The sequence below is a fragment of the Cherax quadricarinatus genome, chromosome 11, assembly GCF_038502225.1.
Source record: "Cherax quadricarinatus isolate ZL_2023a chromosome 11, ASM3850222v1, whole genome shotgun sequence".
Classification (NCBI taxonomy): domain Eukaryota; kingdom Metazoa; phylum Arthropoda; class Malacostraca; order Decapoda; family Parastacidae; genus Cherax; species Cherax quadricarinatus.
The window spans coordinates 46,752,622-46,769,065 of NC_091302.1; the positions used below are offsets into that span (position 1 = coordinate 46,752,622).

At 38.5% G+C, this 16,444-nt stretch overlaps 1 protein-coding gene across 16 annotated transcripts in view; it reads right to left on the reverse strand.

Moving 5' to 3' along the window:
• Itpr (Inositol 1,4,5,-trisphosphate receptor) overlaps positions 1-16,444 on the reverse strand; it is a 590,630-nt gene that overhangs the window by 233,431 nt on the left and 340,755 nt on the right. The gene's annotated exons all lie outside the window — the stretch shown is intronic.

The following is a 16,444-nucleotide window of genomic DNA, read 5'->3' on the forward strand; positions in this document are numbered from 1 at the left end:
GGTGTATTAAAAAATAAATTAACCATCATTAGCAGCAGATGAGCACCCAGTCATTATTTATTGGGGCACTGAGGGAAAAAGAAGCCATGCCAAGTGAATTGTGGTCATCTGGGAAACTGAGAAATGAGGTGATCCATTTTGACGTCTCCTTAAGGTCATGTTAAGGCTTTTTTACACAGAAGCTAAGGCAGGGAGTATAAGACCTTGTTTAGCAGGATTAAATTTTTTTTATCTGTGTGATAAGGCTATCCTCAGTTATTATTTCCTAGTATTTATTGTATTAGCTATTTTCTAAAACTTGCTTTGCAGTACTGCTTCTATTTTTCAGTATCATACTTTCCTTTTAGTTGAGGAAAATTTACTCTACTATTCAGTTTCTGCTTAAATCAGTATCTTCATTTTCTTCTTAGCAAAAGCATATTTTCCTAACAATGCCAGTGCAACTATCAGAGCCTAACACTGCTAGATGAAAGATAAAACAGTTTAAGCATTTATTAAACAGCCTTTCAGAACGTTTAGTAGCTCTTTGAGAGATGCAGTGTGTTTAGTAGGCTCAATACCTCTTCTAACGTTCACTTTTCTCCAGGAATTAGTACAGTGGAACCTCAAAAATCGAACTGCTCCCAACACAACCAATTATGTATGTGTATTTTTGTAAGTGCTTTTATAAGTGTATTTTTGAGGGTCTGAAATGGACTAATCTAATTTACATTATTCCTGATGGGAATAAATTAATTCAGTAAAGGCACTCGAACAGCCTTCTGGACTGAAGAAAGTTCAATATTTGAGGTTCCACTGTACTTGAAACACGCAGCTCGCATCTTTCTTTTTTATCAGAAGTATCAGCATCTCAACTTGCTACAGTGGAACCTCGACTTACAAGTTTAATCCATTCTGTGACCTAGCTCATAACTCAATTTGCTCATATATCAAATCAATTTTCCTTATTAAAGTTAACTGAAATGCCATTAATCCGTTCCAGTGGAAATCCTGCTCTCAGGAGGAAGGTGAAAATGCAGTGGAACCTCTACTTATGAGTTTAATCCATTCCATGACCTTGCTCACATCTGGATTTGCTCGTTTGCAGTCAATTTTCCTCATTTAAATTATAATTGAAATGGAATTAATTCATTCCAGTGGAACTCCAGGCACAACAAAATACTCAACTCCACGGCTTATTTATCACCGTTCATCTAATATGACATAATAAACAATAGTAATAACATAGAAACATGATATATACACTAGACTGAATAAAACACGTAATTACGTATGTGGTTAGTGGTGGTGACAGCGGCCATTGTTGTTGTTGGGTTTACTGGGCTACCACAGCGCCCATTCCTGCTCCTGACTACACATGTAGAGAACTTAGGATAACCAAATAAAAGTCAGACAGAGTGACTTATAATTGCTACATTTAACTGCTACACTTAATTGCTACACTCTTAATGCTACACTTTGTCACTGACTCCTTCTGTACATATCGTAGAAGTGGTAGCTGGTACTGCCTGGCCAAGTCCTTAACCCTCCACCTAGTTTGTTTATCTATGATTTCCTATTTTAATTCCATGGAAATCATCATTTTTTTTTCTTCTCAGCACTGTCCTCTGCACTTGCTTTCTTAGGACCTATGGTAAGAAAAAAGAAATTTTGCAAAATAACTACACGAAACATAAGGGAAAACACAAGAATTCCCTCCACCATGAGTGGAGTGGACTAAGCCTTGTTTTGATACATACTGCCATCTCATGGTAGTGTTTGGAAACTCACTTATAGTATAAGGTACAACAAGGTCTGCCACTGCTGCTGCTCCATGATGTCTGCCACTGCTGCTTCATGTTGTCTGCCACTGCTACCTCATGTCTGCCACTGCTGCTTCATGATGTCTGCCACTGCTGCTTCATGTCTGCCACTGCTGCTTCATGATGTCTGCCACTGCTGCTTCATGATGTCTGCCACTGCTGCTTCATGTCTGCCACTGCTGCTTCATGTCTGCCACTGTTGCTTTATGTTGTCTGCCACAGCTACCTCATGAAGTCTGCTCCCACTTCTGCTAGCATGTTGAAGAGCTTTCCAATATGTGAAGGTTGAGGGGCAGTGCCAATCGGACAGGAATTGGACGGTGACATCATTTGTTTACTCTTGAACAACACCAAAGAATCGAACATTTCTGCTACTTTGAGCTCAATTTCAAGGTACTTTTCATTGTGAAACCAATCAAAATTATATCTATTCCTGTAGTATATCTTCGATTCTATCAAATGAGACCAAAAAAACGAAAATACAATAAAAAAACATACAAAAATATACCACTAAGGGCAAGCTAATGGTTGAGAAGTGAACTCTTATTTATGGTCTAATTTCTTTCATTTTTGGTGTACTTAAAAAGCATCTTCCCATCATACATTGCCCAAGTTTCAGTAAGATAGTCCAACAAACAACTGAGATCCAATTCCCTAGATCAAGAGCAAGAGCCCCTCACCAGCATCAAGGAACCTCCCTTGAGGCCCGCTCACATCTGGAAATTTCGCTCGCGTCTAAAAGCAAAAAATCAACTGGGCGACTGCTCGTATCTGGAAAAACTCGTAGGTGGAGGCACTCGTAAGTAGAGGTTCCATTGTACTTCAGTATAAAGCTAATATCAATTCTACTGCATCTATCACACTTAATCTAATATGACATAATAAACAATATAAATAACATACAAACATGATATATACTCTAGAATGAATAAAATAGGCCATAATGTGGTGGGTGGTGGCAGCCATTCCCACTCCTGCTCTGACCATATCTTCCCATGCTCTTATTATAAGAGAAAACGGAGTGCTTGTGAGGCTAACTGCACTAGATCACTAGTTTCATAAGGAAGACACTGAAACAATGCATTTTTATTTATTTATTATCACACTGGCCGATTCCCACCAAGGCAGGGTGGCCCGAAAAAGAAAAACTTTCACCATCATTCACTCCATCACTGTCTTGCCAGAAGGGTGCTTTACACTACAGTTTTTAAACTGCAACATTAACACCCCTCCTTCAGAGTGCAGGCACTGTACTTCCCATCTCCAGGACTCAAGTCCGGCCTGCCGGTTTCCCTGAATCCCTTCATAAATGTTACTTTGCTCACACTCCAACAGCACGTCAAGTATTAAAAACCATTTGTCTCCATTCACTCCTATCAAACACGCTCACGCATGCCTGCTGGAAGTCCAAGCCCCTCGCACACAAAACCTCCTTTACCCCCTCCCTCCAACCTTTCCTAGGCCGACCCCTACCCCGCCTTCCTTCCACTACAGACTGATACACTCTTGAAGTCATTCTGTTTCGCTCCATTCTCTCTACATGTCCGAACCACCTCAACAACCCTTCCTCAGCCCTCTGGACAACAGTTTTGGTAATCCCGCACCTCCTCCTAACTTCCAAACTACAAATTCTCTGCATTATATTCACACCACACATTGCCCTCAGACATGACATCTCCACTGCCTCCAGCCTTCTCGCTGCAACATTCATCACCCACGCTTCACACCCATATAAGAGCGTTGGTAAAACTATACTCTCATACATTCCCCTCTTTGCCTCCAAGGACAAAGTTCTTTGTCTCCACAGACTCCTAAGTGCACCACTCACTCTTTTTCCCTCATCAATTCTATGATTCACTTCATCTTTCATAGACCCATCCGCTGACACATCCACTCCCAAATATCTGAATACGTTCACCTCCTCCATACTCTCTCCCTCCAATCTGATATCCAATCTTTCATCACCTAATCTTTTTATCCTCATAACCTTACTCTTTCCTGTATTCACCTTTAATTTTCTTCTTTTGCACACCCTACCAAATTCATCCACCAATCTCTGCAACTTCTCTTCAGAATCTCCCAAGAGCACAGTGTCATCAGCAAAGAGCAGCTGTGACAACTCCCACTTTGTGTGTGATTCTTTATCTTTTAACTCCACGCCTCTTGCCATCTATAAATATATTAAACAACCACGGTGACATCACACATCCTTGTCTAAGGCCTACTTCTACTGGGAAAAAATTTCCCTCTTTCCTACATACTCTAACTTGAGCCTCACTATCCTCGTAAAAACTCTTCACTGCTTTCAGTAACCTACCTCCTACACCATACACTTGCAACATCTGCCACATTGCCCCCCTATCCACCCTGTCATACGCCTTTTCCAAATCCATAAATGCCACAAAGACCTCTTTAGCCTTATCTAAATACTGTTCACTTATATGTTTCACTGTAAACACCTGGTCCACACACCCCCTACCTTTCCTAAAGCCTCCTTGTTCATCTGCTATCCTATTCTCCGTCTTACTCTTAATTCTTTCAATTATAACTCTACCATACACTTTACCAGGTATACTCAACAGACTTATCCCCCTATAATTTTTGCACTCTCTTTTATCCCCTTTGCCTTTATACAAAGGAACTATGCATGCTCTATGCCAATCCCTAGGTACCTTACCCTCTTCCATACATTTATTAAATAATAGCACCATCCACTCCAAAACTAAATCCTCTCCTGCTTTTAACATTTCTATCTTTATCCCATCAATCCCGGCTGCCTTACACCCTTTCATTTTACCTACTGCCTCACGAACTTCCCCCACACTCACAACTGGCTCTTCCTCACTCCTACAAGATGTTATTCCTCCTTGCCCTATACACGAAATCACAGCTTCCCTATCTTCATCAACATTTAACAATTCCTCAAAATATTCCCTCCATCTTCCCAATACCTCTAACTCTCCATTTAATAACTCTCCTCTCCTATTTTTAATTGACAAATCCATTTGTTCTCTAGGCTTTCTTAACTTGTTAATCTCACTCCAAAACTTTTTCTTATTTTCAACAAAATTTGTTGATAACATCTCACCCACTCTCTCATTTGCTCTCTTTTTACATTGCTTTACCACTCTCTTAACCTCTCTCTTTTTCTCCATATACTCTTCCCTCCTTGCATCACTTCTACTTTGTAAAAACTTCTCATATGCTAACTTTTCTCCCTTACTACTCTCTTTACATCATCATTCCACCAATCGCTCCTCTTCCCTCCTGCACCCACTTTCCTGTAACCACAAACTTCTGCTGAACACTCTAACACTACATTTTTAAACCTACCCCATACCTCTTCGACCCCATTGCCTATGCTCTCATTAGCCCATCTATCCTCCAATAGCTGTTTATATCTTACCCTAACTGCCTCCTCTTTTAGTTTATAAACCTTCACCTCTCTCTTCCCTGATGCTTCTATTCTCCTTGTATCCCATCTACCTTTTACTCTCAGTGTAGCTACAACTAGAAAGTGATCTGATATATCTGTGGCCCCTCTATAAACATGTACATCCTGAAGTCTACTCAACAGTCTTTTATCTACCAATACATAATCCAACAAACTACTGTCATTTCGCCCTACATCATATCTTGTATACTTATTTATAAATAAGAAATATTTATAAATAAATAAGAAATATTGTATAAAAACATAATAAAACACAATAGAGAATGTAAAGAAATAAACTAATTTTATAAAGTGTACATATGTATTTACTGAGGAGAAGAGATGCCGGTAGAGTAGCGTATGCTGTCAGTGGCCCTATCAACCCCAACAACAACAACAAAACAGGAGGAGTTCGTTTCGTTTTGTCCTTTTTCTACTGCTTAATCGCTGAACTTACTTGCTACACTCTTAATGCTACACTTTATCACTGAGCTTAACTGCTACAATTTGTTTTTTATTTTTTTCACTTCGCTTTTCACCGATTTACTTGCTACACTCTTAATGCTAAAACGCACAACCCTTACACCTCGCTTGTGTTTCTCTATGATTTCATGCTTTAATTCCATGGACATCATCCTCTTTTTCTTCTCAGCACTGTCCTTTGCACTTACTGTCTTAGGACCTATGGTCAGAAAAAAGAAATTTGGCAAAATAACTACACAAAACGCAAGTAAAACAGAAGAGAAATGCTTCCATGGCAAGGTAAACGTGCACTGTTCAGCGGATGTTGTGGCATTCGCTGTGCCAACTAGTGGTGGTGTTCTGAAGCTCGCTTGTTACTATTTTATATTATTATAATGGGGAAGTGCTAAACCCGTAGGATTATACAGCGGCTGTGAGGGGGAGGGGATGGAAGGCATTCAGGCTTAATTTAGGGAACTGGAGCACAGATCCAATTCCCTAGACCAAGAGCCCCTCACCAGCGCCAAGGAGCTTCTCTTGAGGGGGAAGCTCACTCGTAACTCGGATTTTGGCTCACAACTCGGAGCAAAAAATCGATAAAGCAACAGCTCATATCTCAAAAAAACTCTTATGTTGGGGCACTCACAAGTCAAGGTTCCACTTTATTTTAAATACTGATATATAGAATTTTGTTACTTAAAATAATCGTTACATTTAATAATCTTATCTTCGGAAAAGTGAATTATTATACTTGGCAGTCAAATGATCTCTCTTCAACTATACAACTGTATAAATGTCAATTATTTTAAATTCTAATTTTAGTCTACCTGAAATGGACTGTACGTATAATCAGGAGCTTCTCAAAATGTTTAAATAAATTTCACTTACTTTTGCAAGAATCACATACATTTTGAGAATAAAATTATTTATTCATTAGCTAGGATAACCTCTGCATGCTCACTTGTCAGTCACTGAACTGAGTAGCCTTAGAAAATGCTAGTGCCACCATAAGCTTGTCTGGTTTCTCCTGTACAGGAGGGCCCTGCTTATACAGCAACTTAGGTTCCGGGCTACTGCTGTAAAGTGAATCATAGCTTTATTTTTTTTTCGTCAAATGTATATAAAAGCCTGATATCTTGTTTACACTATCATATGTTAAGTGATGAATAGAGTTAGGCCTCAAATATGCATATACAGTACTGTACACATATTACTTACCTCAAAATATATTTGTCCTTAGCTTACAGTGAGTGGGGTGAATACATTTTTTGTAGGAAGTCTAAATAAATGAATAGTGGGTATAACTGAAAACCAATGCATTAGCAAAATGCTGTAAACTGAAGTGCCGTAAAGTGGGGCCTTCCTGTAATTACTGAAAATATGCCACTACATTATTATGCTCTTTCTATTTGTTAATACTGCATGATATTTCTAGTAATACTGTACTAGTTCCAATAATTTAATAAATCAATGGAATGCAAAATAAAAATAGAACTCAGTGGGAAACTGCTGTGTTAAAAAAAAAATAAAAAAATTTCAAATCAAAACATTCATATTTTCTACTCATGATATAATGTGTTGTTACATGATTTCTCTTTATTAAGATATAAATAATGCAGCACCGTTTTAGTAATGACAACTTCGAATGTTGACATATAATGTGCAACTGCCATTAAAATATTACTGATATTGTAATATGATACTGAATTCAATAGTGAAACCAAATTTATTTCCATGTATTAAAAAAATTTGAGACACTATTTACACTATCATTGTCAGTTGATTATTATTATTATTATTATTACCATTAATATTACTGCTATTACTATTATTATTGCTATTACTATTATATTATTACTATTACTATTATTACTAGTATTATTATTATTAATTATAATACTTAATTGATAAACCAGTGTGGTTCATTCAGCACGATAACTGTCACTGGAATTACAAAGGACATGCTAGTGAGTCTTGATTAACCCCCTTTCCAAAAATAAAGAAAATGGCTCCAACTTTGCATTTTTAAAAGAATACAAATACTGTATCATTTTGATAAAGCTTTGAATGTTTTTTGCTCATTCAAGCAAAAAACGTTCCCCTGAACAAATTTGCTTGGACTTCCGCTTCCTTCCTGGAATATTGCAAGCTCCTGTGTTGATTGCAACACAAAAGGCCTAGAATTATCATTCAACTCCCCCTGTGGTTGTTTTGCATAATTCAACATGTGTGAAGATTGTTTTGGAATATAATTAATAAGGAGCTGAGTTGTACTCACTCTGAATAAGTCATGAGACAGATTTACTATATCCCATACAGTACTTCCAGTGCCATTACCCATTGCCCAAGACTATGCTTATCTTTCTTGTTAACATTAACAAACAAAATGGACTGCTAATTTAGGGCTTTAAAAGCAGTAAAATGCAGAAATAAATTTAAGAGGTGAGGAAGGGAGAGAAGAAACAAAATGCTTAATTTTACTTAGAATACATGACCATCAATAGAATAAAAAATATAAGATACCAAGGCTCAAACTACAAGGTGGTGATACAGAACATGCACAAGCAGTGTCAATAGCTATTGTATCAATATTTACAGATCATATTTCTGTTGCATTATTCTGAAGGAGAGCAAAACATCACTACTACTTACACCTAGATCATATTGTACATGAGGCTGTTGATAAATTAGACACATGTGCAACACTTGGGTATCTTTATTGAGGAAACGTTTTGCCACACAGTGGCTTCATCAGTCCATACAAAGGAGAGCTTTGAAGAACTGGAGGATTTTGAGGTAATCAGTCCCTCAGCCTTGAGTCGATGTGGTCAGTCCATCAATCTTGAAAAGAATACAGCATATGTGCGAAGTAGTAGTTTATATACCGTAGGCAGGAGAGGTGCAGCAGTTGTAGGTGGTATCACATCTGTCCAATGTGGAAGTAGGTCATGCCCAAGGGTTAGGCAAGTGAAGAATTCACTTGCCTATTCTTTTCAAGATGATGGACTGACCACATTGACTCAAGGCTGAGGGACTGATTACCTCAAAGTCCTCCTGTTCCTCAACGCTCTCCTTTGTATGGACAGATGAAGCCACTGTGTGGCGAAACGTTTCCTCAATAAAGATACCCAAGTGCTGCACATGTGTCTAATTTATCAACTTGTCGGTTCTCTAAACCATTCATCTACATACATGAGGCTGTCCATACACATGTATATATGCATTCGTCTGGCTTTCCTTCAAATTTCTTAACAGTTCTTCTCCTTACAGTGTTTCCTTTCATCTCCATGGGAAAGTGGAGAAGAATGCTCCCTCCATAAGCAATATGTATTGCAAAGGATAATTAAAAGGGTGGGCGCAAGGGTATAATAACTCAATCTCCTGTATAAATTTCCAAAAATGAAAAAGAGGGAAATTTTGAAGTTGGGTTTTCTGAATGTGCATCAGTGTAGAATGGATGAGAAGAAAGAATAGTAAAGGTGGTAAAGTGTATGGTAGAGTTATCACAGTATTTTCCCAGGTGCACGAGAGAAGTATCATAACAGTAAGTAAGTAATCAAATTCTAGGGTTATTTCCCTCTTACTTTACACTAAATCATAATCCAAAGCCTACCCCTGACCCTGACCTTGAGCATATAAGGTACAGAGTTATTTTCCAGGGCTTTTTTGTGGGGAAAAAAGGCACACCTTATATGCTGGAAAATATGGTACTAAAAGAATGAAAGGGTGACAGAAAGCAGAACTGCAGATGAACAAGGTTTTAGGAAGGGTAGGAGATTTGCAGAAGTGTTTACATTTAGGTATCTAAGAGAACAATATTTAGATGAAAGTAAGGAACTTTTTGTTGCATTTATGGACTTAGAAAAGGCATATGATATGGTGGATAGGGAAGCCAAGTGGCAGATACTGCAAATGTATGCAATAGGTGATAGGTAACTTAAAGCAGTAAAGAGTTTTGATGTGGACAGTGAGGCTAAGGTAGTAGGCTGTTAGACAGCAACTGCCCAGGGAGGTACTACTGTCCTGCCAAGTGAGTGTAAAACAGAAGCCTGTAATTGTTTTACATGATGGTAGGATTGCTGGTGTCTTTTTTCTGTCTTGTAAACATGCAAGGTTTCAGGTAAGTCTTGCTACTACTTACACTTAGGTCACATTACATATGCATGTACAAACATATATATACACACCCCTCTGGGTTTTCTTCTATTTTTCTGAAAGTTAAGACACATGTGCAACATCTGGATATCTTTATTGTAGACGTTTCGCCATCCAGTGGTTTTATCAATACAGATTCTAGGACATAATTGAAAGACAGTAGAACTATATATATCTATTTTTCTTACTAGTTCTTGTTCTATATTTCCCCTTATCTCTATAGGGAAGTGGAACAGAATTCTTCCTCCGTAAGCCATGTGTGTCATAAGGGGCGACTAAAAAGGGCCACCCTGCTTTGGTGGGATACAGCTAAGGTTGTTTAACATGTTCATAGATGGGGTTGTACAAGAAGTAAAGGATAGCATGTTCGGGAGAGGTGTAGGAGTGAAAGAAAACAAATTTGACAAAGTGGGAGTTGTCATAGTTGCTATTTTCTTATGACATGGTTCTTTTGGGAGATTCTGAATAGAAGTTGGAAAAGTTGAAAGAAATTGGGAGGATGTGTAAAGGGAAGGGGGACAAGAGAGACTGTAAAAATTATAGGGAAATAAATTTACAGGAAGGTACTACCATCTTGCCAAGTGAGTGTAAAACGAAAGCCTGTAATTGTTTTACATGATGGTAGATTGCTGGTGTCTTTTTTCTGTCTCATAAACAAGAAAGATTTCAAGTACATCTTGCTACTTCTACTTACACTTAGGTCAAACTACACATACATGTACATGTTTATTTATACACACTCATCTGAGTTTTCTTTGATTTTTATCTTAATAGTTCTTGGTCTTATTATTTTTCCTTTTATATCCATGGGGAAGTGGAATAAGAATCTTTCCTCCGTAAGCCATGCGTGTTGTAAAAGTCAACTAAAATGCCGGGAACAATGGGCTAGTAACCCCTTTTCTTGTAATAATTACTAAAAAGAATAAGAAGAAAATTGTCAAAGTGGGAAGCCTGAATGTGCGAGAATGTTGTGCAAATGATAAGAAAGAGATGATCGTGGATGTTATGAATGAGAAGAAGCTGGATGTCCTGGCTTTAAGTGAAACAAAGCTGAAGGGGGTGGGAGAGTTTCAGTGGAGAGGAATAAATGGGATTAGGTCAGGGGTTTCAAATAGAGTTAGAGCTAAAGAAGGAGTAGCAATAATGTTGAAGGATAAGTTATGGCAGGAAAAGAGGGACTATAAATGTATTAATTCAAGGATTATGTGGAGTAAAATAAAGGTTGGATGTGAAAAGTGGGATACAGTAAGCGTATATGCACCTGGAGAAGAGAGAAGGGTAGAGGAGAGAGAGAGATTTTGGGAAATGTTGAGAGAATGCATGGGAAGTTTTGAACCAAGAGTGAGAGTAATGGTGGTTGGGGATTTCAATGCTAAAGTGGGCAAAAATGTTGTGGAGGGAGTAGTAGGTAAATTTGGGGTGCCAGGGGTAAATGAAAATGGAGAGCCTTTAATTGCGCAATGTGGAGAAAGAGGTTTAGTAATAAGTAATACATATTTTATGGAGAAGAGGATAAATAAATATACAAGGTATGATATAGCATGTAATGAAAGTAGTTTGTTAGATTATATATTGGTGGATAAAAGGTTGATGGGTAGGCTCCAGGATGTACACGTTTATAGAGGGGCAACTGACATATCGGATCATTATTTAGTTGTAGCTACAGTTAGAGTAAGAGGTAGATGGGACAAGAGGAAAATGGCAACAACAAGTAAGAGGGAGGTGAGAGTGTATAAACTAAGGGAGGAGGAAGTTCGGGTGAGATATAAGCAACTATTGGCAGAAAGGTGGACTGGTGCAAGTATGAGCAGTGAGGGGGTTGAAAAGGGTTGGAATAGTTTTAAAAATGGACTATTAGAATGTGGGGCAGAAATTTGTGGTTATAGGAGGTTGGGTGCAGGAGGAAAGAGGAGTGATTGGTGGAATGAAGTAAAGGTTGTGATAAAAGAGAAAAAGTTAGCTTATGAGAGGTTTTTACAAAGCAGAAGTACTGTAAGAAGAGTAGAGTATATGGAGAGTAAAAGAAAAGTGAAGAGAGTGGTGAGAGAGCGCAAAAGGAGAGCAGATGATAGAGTGGGAGCGGCACTGTCAAGAAATTTTAATGAAAATAAGAAAAAATTTTGGAGTTAAACAAGTTAAGAAAGCCTAGGGAACAAATGGATTTGTTAGTTAAAAACAGAGTAGGGGAACAGTAGATGGGGAGATGGAGGTTTTGGGTAGATGGTGAGAATATTTTGAGGAACTTTTAAATATTGACGAAGAAAGGGAAGCGGTAATTTCATGCACTGGACAAGGAGGTATACCATCTTTTAGGAATGAAGAAGAACAGGATGTGAGTGTGGGGGAGGTGTGCGAGGCATTACGTAGAATGAAAGGGAGTAAAGCAGCTGGAGCTGACGGGATCATGACAGAAATGTTAAAAGCAGGGGGGGATATAGTGTTGGAGTGGTTGGTATTTTTGTTTAATAAATGTATGAAAAAGGGGAAGGTACCTAGGGATTGGCGGAGAGCATGTATAGTCCCTTTATATGAAGGGAAGGGGGACAAATGAGATTGTAAAAATTATAGAGGAATAAGATTACTGAGTATACCAGGAAAAGTGTACAGTAGGGTTATAACTGAAAGAAATAGTGGTAAGACAGAATTTAGGATTGCAGATGAGCAAGTAGGTTTTAGACTGAGTAGGGGATGTGTAGATCAAGTGTTTACATTGAAGCATATATGTGAACAGTATTTAGATAAAGGTAGGGAAGTTTTTATTGCATTTATGGATTTTGAAAAGGCATATGAGAGAGTGGATAGGGGAGCAATGTGGAAGATGCTGCAAGTATATGGAATAGGTGGTAAGTTACTAAATGCTGTAAAGAGTTTTTATGAGGATAGTGAGGCTCAGGTTATGGTGTGTAGAAGAGAGGAAGACTACTTCCCGGTAAAAGTAGGTCTTAGACAGGGATGTGTAATGTCACCATGGTTGTTTAATATATTTATAGATGGGGTTGTAAAAGAAGTAAATGCTAGGGTGTTCGGGAGAGGGGTGGGATTAAATTATGGGAAATCAAATACAAAATGGGAATTGACACAATTGCTTTTTGCTGATGATACTGTGCTTATGGGAGATTCTAAAGAAAAATTGCAAAGGTTAGTGGACGAGTTTGGGAGTGTGTGTAAAGGTAGAAAGTTGAAAGTGAACATAGAAAAGACTAAGGTGATGAGGGTATCAAATGATTTAGATAAAGAAAAATTGGATATCAAATTGGGAAAGAGGAGTATGGAAGAAGTGAATGTTTTCAGATATTTGGGAGTTGACGTGTTGGTGGATGGATTTATGAAGGATGAGGTTAATCATAGAATTGATGAGGGAAAAAAGGTGAGTGGTGCATTGAGGTATATGTGGAGACAAATAACATTATCTATGGAGGCAAAGAAGGGAATGTATGAAAGTATAGTAGTGCCAACACTCTTATATGGGTGTGAAGCTTGGGTTGTGAATGCAGCAGCGAGGAGGCAGTGGAGATGTCCTGTCTAAGGGCAATGTGTGGTGTAAATATTATGCAGAAAATTGGGAGTGTGGAAATTAGGAGAAGGTGTGGAGTTAATAAAAGTATTAGTCAGAGGGCTGAAGAGGGGTTGTTGAGGTGGTTTGATCACTTAGAGAGAATGAATCAAAGTAGAATGACATGGAGAGCATTTAAATCTGTAGGGGAGGGAAGGAGGGGTAGGGGTCGTCCTTGAAAAGGACGACCCCTACCGAGTTTACCAGGAAAAGAGCTAAGACAGAGAGTAGGATTGCAGATGAGCAAGGAGGCTTTAGAGCGAGTAGGGGATGTGTGGATCAAGTGTTTACATTGAAGCATATATGTGAACTGTATTTGGAAAAAGGTAGGGAAGTTTTCATTGCATTTATGAATTTAGAAAAGGCATATGATAGAGTGGATAAGGGAGCAATGTGGCAGATGCTACAAGTGTATGGAATAGGTAATAAGTTACTAAATGCTGTAAAGAGTTTTTATGAGGATAGTGAGGCTCACATTAGGGTGTGTATAAGAGAGGGAGATTACTTCCTGGTAAAAGAGGGTCTTAGACAGGGATGTGTAATATCACCATGGTTGTTTAAAATATTTATAGATGGGGTTGTAAAAGAAGTAAATGTTAAGGTGTTGGGGAGAGCGGTGGGATTAAATTATGCAGAATGAAATACAAAATGGGAGTTGACACAGTTACTTTTTGCTGATGATACTGTGCTTATGGGAGATTCTAATGAAAAGTTGCAAAGGTTAGTGGATGTGTCTGGGAGGGTGTGTAAAGGTAGAAAGTTGAAATTGAGCACGGATAAAAGAAAGGTGATGAGGGTATCAAATGATTTAGAGAAAGAAAAACTGAATATCACATTGGAGAGAGGGAGTATGGAAGAAGTGAATGTTTTCAGATATTTGGGAGTTGACTTGTCAGCAGATGGGTTTATGAAGGATGAGGTCAACCACAGAATTGATGAAGAAAAAAAGGTGAGTGGTGAGTTGAGGTATGTGGAGACAAAAAATTTTATCCATGGAGGCAAAGAAGGGAATGTATGAAAGTATAGTGGTACCAACACTTGCCAATGGATGGGTCTATGAACAACAAGTCACAGAAATGATGAGGAAGAAAAAGTGGGTGATACACTGAGGCATCTATGGAGACAGAGAAGTTTACCCTTGAAGGTAAAAAGGGGACTGCAAGTGTCTAGTTGTACCATGGCTGCTATATTGGTGTCAAGCATAGGTTTTAAACATTATACCGAAGAGGAAGTAGGAGGCAAAACAGAAATCATGTTTGAGGGCAATGTGTGGTGTGACTATGATGCAAAGAATTCAGAGCTTGGAGATTAGGAGATAGAAGGGGCATAACCAGCCATCTTGGGGTCTGGGATAAGGTACATTGATGAATAAGACATTTGCAACACTTGGGCATCTTTAATGTTGAAACATTTTGCCAACACAACAAACTTTAGTCAAATACAGTTGAAGTTTGTTATACAGGCAAAATGTTTCAACAACAGAGATAGCCAAGTGTTACTAATGTGTCTTATTTGTCAACTTATTAGTACTGTACACTATCAACAATATGACACTAAGCACATAGTCAGGCCCCCCTCTCCCTGTTGTTAAATTAGACACATGTGCAACTCTTGGGTATCTTTATTGAGGAAACGTTTCGCCACACACAGTGGCTTCATCAGTCCATACAAAGGATAAACTTGAAGAACAGGAGGAGAATGAGGTAATCAGTCCCTCAACCTTGAGTCGATGTGGTCAGTACATCAATCTTGAATAGAATACGGCATATGAGCGGAGAAGCAGCTTATAAACCGTATGGCAGGAGAGGTACAGCAGTCGTAGGTGGTGTCACATTTGTCCAATGTGGAAGTAGGTCGTGCCCAAGGGTTAGGCAAGCGAAGAATTCCCAAGTATTAAGATCCCAAGAAGTTGCAGTGTCTGACAGGATTGCAGATGAATGGTCAGACACTGCAACTTCTTGGGATCTTAATACTTGGGAATTCTTCGCTTGCCTAACCCTTGGGCACGACCTACTTCCACATTGGACAAATGTAACACCACCTACGACTGCTGCACCTCTCCTGCCATACGGTTTATAAGCTGCTTCTCCGCTCAAATGCCGTATTCTATTCAAGATTGATGGACTGACCACATCGACTCAAGGTTGAGGGACTGATTACCTCATTCTCCTCCTGTTCTTCAAGTTTATCCTTTGTATGGACTGATGAAGCCACTGTGTGTGGCGAAACGTTTCCTCAATAAAGATACCCAAGAGTTGCACATGTGTCTAATTTAACGTGTCGGTTCTTTGAACCATTCATCTACAACCCCCCTCTCCCTCTCTAACAAAAAATAAAAAAAGTGTATAACATTTATAAGGAGCAGGGTGTAGGCTGATTTATAAGGACACCAAGAATGTCCTTAGAATTTGGCTTTTATTGTAAAAATGTAACAAATTAAAATTTATATTGCTGATCACATAAATAATGAAGTTTTACATAATTTAAAAATAATATATAGGGCAAGTAATCTGTAAATAGTGCATGTAAGGGTGAACACAGCAAAAGATTTGAAATACATAAATATGTGAGCAAAAATATTTGGATTTGAGAAAGCCCTTGTATGAACCAATGAATCTACTGCAGTGTTCCTCCATTCTTATTCTCATGTTAATTAGGTTGGGCAAATATATGAGTGAGAAGGACTAGGCTTGAGAAGGACCTGCCTAGCATGGGCCAGTAGGCCTATGTTCCTCCATTTTTATGTTCTTATGACTGGATAACAGGTATGCTTTCATTAATTCACTGACTGTGGTTAAAAAATAAGCCTTTCATTCATCTAGAAATTATCGAGACCTAGAGATCCCTTTAGTAGTGCATTCCAACCTCTTAAGGAGAGGTCAGCATTGTTTGACTTATAATAACCTAATATGACCACTACTCTATTTATCTTTAATTCATCTTAATAGCTTTAAAAACTAGATTAACACAGGTACAAGAGTGGGTGCAAGTCTGACTTGTCATTAGGTCAAGTGCCATGCTTCACTACTGTGTTCTATG